The sequence below is a fragment of the Pipistrellus kuhlii genome, unplaced genomic scaffold, assembly GCF_014108245.1.
Source record: "Pipistrellus kuhlii isolate mPipKuh1 unplaced genomic scaffold, mPipKuh1.p scaffold_m20_p_5, whole genome shotgun sequence".
NCBI classification, from domain to species: domain Eukaryota; kingdom Metazoa; phylum Chordata; class Mammalia; order Chiroptera; family Vespertilionidae; genus Pipistrellus; species Pipistrellus kuhlii.
In genome coordinates, this window is record NW_023425551.1 from 23,422,544 (window position 1) to 23,429,314 (window position 6,771).

Sequence of the window (6,771 nt, forward strand, 5' to 3'; positions counted from 1 at the left end):
GGATGCCAGGACAGCTGGATTCAAAGCTGAGAGCACTTTCACGTGAAATCAGAATCACCAGTGGAGTGGTGGGTGTCTGTCCAAAGAATGACCAAGCCGTAGAATTCACTTCCACAAAGGTAAAAGTCATACCGCAGACGTCAAAGTAAGGAATGAAAAGAGCAATACTCTGATTGTTTTCCCTTAATTATTAACTTGGTATTCATCTGCATATTTTCACTGAACTCCGTGCATTACAGGACAAACGAGTCTCAGGAACAATCAGGTTTCTCCAGTTCTTCCCGTGGTTAATGACAGAGCAGGGGAGCAGGGGTGAGGGCATTTTTCAACCTGGCAAACTTGGTTTTCCAAACCAAAAATTCTCAGGGCCCATTTTCTCCCTCGTGTTTGCCTAAATTGCTGACCAAATGGACCAGGGTAGTCGGTTATAATACTTCGGAATTCATATCTCCGATTGTGAGGTAAAACTGAAATGTGCCTCTAGATCCCTTCTGGGAGGGATTGTTGTTAATGGAGGAAGAACAATCTCATTTCATTCCAAGTATCATTATATCACTGCAGATCAGGTTTGCATAAGGCAGACAGGGGCTTTGCTACAAATACAGGGCCTTTCCAAAAAAAAAATGTATGCACACTTTGAGTAACTATTAATCCCAGTGGGTTAAATATGAAAAGAAAGAAACATCAACTAAGCTATTGGGGGTGTTGTGGGTGTGTGTGTGTGGAGTGTGTATACATTTTTTTGGGGAAACCCTGTAATATTTCTGAACAGTTTGTTGACACTTCAGCCTGGGACCCAACAGCAGGGTTTTCTGTGGGCGCTGGAGGCCAATCAAAGGAGGTGTGGGGTTCGCTCGGCACTGAGCTCTAAGGAATCCTGGCCATGCTCTCCACGCAGGACTCTCTCCACCAACCCTCCATGACCATACCCAAGTTCCCAGCGAGCACACGGGCTGCAGGCCCAGAGAGGCTGCTTCTCAGTCACCGCCATCTGGAAATGGAGTTCGTTGTGCCGACCACACACCCAGAGCTCTTCCAGACCAGCACCTGCAGCAAACATACACGAAGAACGGGCGTTCCTGGGTTCATGCACGGCTCTCTGAACGCTGGCTCCAACCTCACCCCTTCTCCAAAACAAGACCGTGTGGCAGGATTAGAGACAATGCCGTAGGGACAGACTTGACTCTACACAAAGGTATGCTTTGAACAAAAAGAAAGAATTCATTGATGTCAGCACGTTATTAAGGAAAAAATGAACTGACACACGTTAGGGTTGCAACACGTTGTTGAGAACTGCTGCCTTTGACACCAAACAGCTTGGGACACCTGGCACGATGTGACACAAATGGACTACAACCAGGCAGTCTTGAGGGCTACCCCGCCTGGAGGCCTGCCCAGCAGGGCAGGTGTCACCTGCTGCCCTTTTTCAGTGGAGAAACAGCCTGCCTGAATTCAAATCCTAGCTTCGGGGTTTTTGCTCTTCACTGGGGCTATTCTCAAATACTGCAATTGTCTTCTGCCAGGGTAGGTGGTGGATTACATTCCCTGCCACCTTGAATGTGGGGTGTCTATGTGACTTACTTTAGTTCTTTGGTGAGCAGAAGTGACGTATCACTTCTGGGCAAAAACTAGTAAGCCCTCCTGACTCAAGAGTGGTCCATGGTGGGGCAGTACAGAAATCGCTCAGAAGTTGACTAAAAATGCAGAATCTCAGGCCCCTCCCAGGCCTCCTGAATCACAATGTGCACCTGAGGAGTTCCCCAGGTGATTCAGACGCACATTCAAGTTTGGGAAGCTCTGCTATAGACATAGAGCTTTATTCACCACTTCTCTCCGCCCTGCCACGGTGAGTGTGATGATCCTGATGGGGGAGTTAAGGCTACCCCGGGCCTGACTGAGATGGAAAAGAAGTGAAGCATGAGAGAATTAAACCTTTGTTCTCACCCACTAACTAATGAAGAGTGTTACCTTGCAATAACCTAGCCCATTCTGACATAGTCACTTAGTACTCTGTGACCTTGGGCAAGGTATTTAATCTCCCGTGCCTCAGTTTCCCTGATGTAAAATGGAGTGATAGCACTGAATCCAAGAGTTATTATGAGGATTAATGAGGTAAGATACGAACACCTAGTAAGGTCTAGGTAAATATTGGCTTCTATTGTTAACATGCTCCATCCCTAAATCTCTCATTCCCCAGTCGCTTACCTCAGTGACTGGAGAGTCATACCTCTGTCCCTGGCAATCCTCTACCCAAACCACATATGTTCCAGGAACAAGTATGAAATTGCACATCAGACAGAGTGAAAAAGTACTTCTTCTCAAAAAGAAGTTGGGGATCTTCATTACAGGCACTTGGCCCATGCATTCACCTGTGTCTTCCATCGTTGTCATTCTCCTGCTCTAATATTACAGATGCTATCCCTCACCCTCTTGCTTACCTTCCCAAATCCTACATGCCTTTAAGGGCATAGCTGGTCTCCCTCCAGGAAGTCTCCCTCAAATACTTTTCTACTATGCAATTTAGAATTTGGACCTAGTATCTATTACACATAAGGCCTGGTCCTAAAGTCAATGCTGGGTAAATAATAATAATAATAATAATCCTGTATAATAAAGATGTAATATGCAAATTAGCCCTCACACCCTCACAAGATGGCTGCCTATGGCCAAGCTGGCAGAGTTGTTAGTGAGGGACAACCAAATGACTGAACAAGCAGGCTGTGTGGGCCAACCAGGCCAGCGGGGCCATGAGGGGTGACCAGATAGTGTGGGGAGGGAGGTAGTTGGAGGTGACAAGGCCAGCAGGGGGGGCAGTTAGGGGGTGGCCAGACTGGCAAGGAGGGCAGTGAGGGGTTATCAGGCTGGCAGGGGAGCAGCTAGGGGCATCTAGACAGACAGGCAGGTAAGTGATTAGGAGCCAGCAGTCCAGGATTATGAGAGGGATATTCCAGATTGGAGAGGGTGCAGGCTGGGCTAAGGGGACCTCCCATGCATGAATTTTGTGAACTGGGCCTCTAGTAGTAGTAATAATAATAATAATAATAATAATAATAAAACACCTAATACATGTTTATTTTTTGCCTTTCTTTCAAACTCAGTATATGTGATTCTATCACTAAAGGGTTACCAAACCTACTACAGAGAAATTTGGGGAAGGTCTGAGATAGGGGATGGTATGGAGATAGATTCCATTAAGATTCTGGTTCTTAAGAGTCCAATAGACTTTTGACATTATAGCAACGGTTCCTAAAGATGATAAGTACTTGATAACATTTGTATTATGATGATTATAAATAAAATATTGTTTATTTGAAACAGTAATAAAATGATCAATTATTTTCTTCTTGCCACTCCCTTGAAGTGTATATAAGAAAACAAAATATTTTAAGGCAGAATAAATGTTAGTGTCTTGGATATCTGTTTCACATTTATAAACCAATGTTAAAAAATCATGGTACTGAAGCAATTCACCACAGTTGCACAATGAGCCACGTTATTCAGTTCCACAATCACGGAACTTGAACAAGCACCTTGGAAATCCAACCTCAACATTTTAGAATCTCTAGGCCAGAGGGCAGGAAACCTTCTCTTTTAGGGCCAGACAGGAAATAGTTAGGCTTTGGGAGCCATAGATAGGCCTCTGTCACAACCACCCAGTTCTGCCACGGTTGTCAGAGGCAGCCCTAGACAAGAAAGAAACAAGTGGGCAGGGCTGCATTCCAAAAACCTGAATTTATGGACTCTGAAAGTTAAATTTCATTTAATGCTCACCAGTCACTAAATTCTTTTGATTTATTTCAACCTTTTAAAAACATAAACCATTTTTAACTTGTGAGTGGTACCAAAATAGGCAGCAGGCTGGGTTTGGCCCATGGGCCATACTTGCCAACTCCTGCCCTAGACTCATAAGTTCATGCTTCTTCAACCACAATATTCACTTAAAAATCAGGTAAGAAGTAATCCCCTGAGCCTGTTTTTATTAATTCCACTTGAAAAAAAATTAATATCCTAAAATTGTCAAACTTCCATCAGAACTTATACCCATAAAAATAACATCACCCCTTCCCTTACCACATACAATTAACAGTTATGGCTTAGAAAATAGTTGGCAGTTGTCTTCATGGATGAAGTCAATGTAGTCTCATTCCTCTGCCAAAAGGCAGGGAAACCAGTTCTTGGTGCCTCTTCTTGATGCAGAATGACTGGGAAAGAGAAACTTTGGCTTCGACATGGACTTTTAACCAGGAATCTCACTACTTTAAAAAAATTTTAATTTTTTTTTAAAGAGCCTTGACTATTTTTATTGATGCTCATTTGAAACATAACAGTGCTTGAAACATTGTAAGTCTAGATGTCTCTATGGAAACCCAAGAAAACTATTTAATGGCCAAATGACTACCTACCTGGAATTACACATCCTATTGGATCATTACGGGCCATCTGTGATTCCAGAAACATCTTAGACCTAGTTTCTCAAACTCTATTTTTATCCGATATAATTAAGTTAATATAATTATTACCTTCTACTGAGGCAATCAAGAGAGAAAGAACTTATTTCTGATACTTCTTTCAATTTTTATTAAGACATCCCTTTTTAAAATTATCTTATTAGGGAATTTTGTAAATTTTGGCAAACATAATAAAAGAGAAAGCATACAATTGAATAGTTTAACAGTTGCTTAGAAATTTATGTCATTAATTTTCTTCCCCTGCTTTCTGCCAATGTCAAATACACTTAAAAAACAATGTAACTGTTTCCCAATCCAAACTGTTTATTCATTGAAGAGGGAAAAACGCACAATTATATAGTGTAGAATGAGATAAAATCTTCACCAGGTATCTCCAGATATGACACTCTGAGAACATAACATCACCTAGAAGGCATAACCTGAATCTAATCATGAGAAAACACCATTATGAAGGAAAAAAAGGAAAAGTTGGGGCAGGTTGACTGTATGATTTTTTTAAATGTCCTAAAAAGCAGAGAGGCCATGGGAATGTTCTAGACTAAAAGAAGCTAAAGACACATGAGTTACATGATATTGGACCCCAGAATGGATCTAATATTGCAGAGGAAAGTAGGGGCAGCACAGTAGATAAAAGTAATGTATCGATGTGATTATATAAGAGAATATCCTATGCTTATAAATACTGAAACATTTCTAGGTAAAGGACCGTGATGTATGATGCATGTAATTTTGTACCAAATGGTTCAGAGAAACCATGATATACCAATAGAGAGAGAAGAAAGCGAGCAAATAAAGCTAAAGGTATAAAATGTTAAAATAGGTCTGAAGAATAAGGAATACATGGGTATTTTTGCAACTTTGCTATCACTTTAAATTATTTCCAGAGAATTTAAGGAAAAATGAATAGCTCTTGCCTACATTGGCTGTCTAATTTCTCTCCATGATATTCCAAATACAACACAGGAAGAGATGCTTCGCCAAGTAACATGAAAGTACAAAGGTATTTTAACATGCTCTCTTATCAGTGATTGACGCCTGCCAGAGCATTATCTACCACCCATTTCAGCAGAATTCATTGCAAAAACCAGTAAACATTGGATACTCTAGCAACATATATGCAATCACTTCCCAGTAATCTCTCTAAACAGGGTAGAAATTCTAAGACCTTTTTGCATCCCACAACTTCCAGAATTATCTCATACACAAAGCATGTCTCTCAGCTAGCCTCATAGTTACTATCAATATCAATCATTTGGAGTCTATCTTTTTAACTGGAGCATCTTAATATTTTAAGCCATGTCTCAGTAGCTGGAGAATGTGGTACTCAGAAAGCAAGATCGCCTCATGAGCTATCCACAACTCTTCCCCACCACTTCAAAATTGCTGTCAGAATTCTTCAGTCTTAATGTCTCTGATCCCATAATGGTCCTATACCAGCACTAGAGGTGCCAACCTCCAATCTGCAATACACCATCTATACTGACCCCCTCCAAAAATAATAATAATAATTAGGCAGGGAACTGTGCCTAAGACCAAAAATTTAGGAGACTTCTATGTCAGTCACTGAATAATCAAAAAGGTCATTACCAAAATTAAAATTTTCAGCCATGCTTAAGAATTAGAAAATACCCACTTTCCAAAACACAACACCACCAGAACATATGTATATTTGTAAGTCTTTTCTATCCTTTCCTGTTTATAATTTTACTAGAGGCCCAGTGCACGAAATTCATGCAAGGGGTCGGCCCTCGCAGCTATGGTGGCTGCCTCGGTCCTCGCAGCCCCAGCTTTGTCTGGAAGGAAGTGTGGCAGGTCAGTTGGCTGTCCGTTCTAATTAGCATATTATACTTTTATTATTATATTTTCTAGATACGTTTAGTAGTGACTATCTCTGGGTTAAAATAGCCACATACCATTTTTGGTTTTGGCTTTTTACCCTAGACAGTCTCTTTATTGCTAATTTCCTCCCAAATTCCAATTAATAATTTTATTTAACACTTGTTTACTAAGAACCTACTTGGCATAAGATGCTTAACCAGACATACTGGGTGGTACTCTCTGGAGGAAATATCCCAAGTTTTTTTGTCTGCAAATAATCTTCCAGAAAATGATATGAAGACAGTAAGTGAAATGATGTCTGCTTGCCGAAAAGCATACGGAGCCAGAAATGAATTATGACCGACTACAAATAGGAATAAACTAGTCAAAGCACTAAAATTTAATGAGAGGATAATCTTAAAAGCAGGATAAATTGAAGAGAAGTTACATGTAACATTATTATAGATTTAAAATCATGCTTATT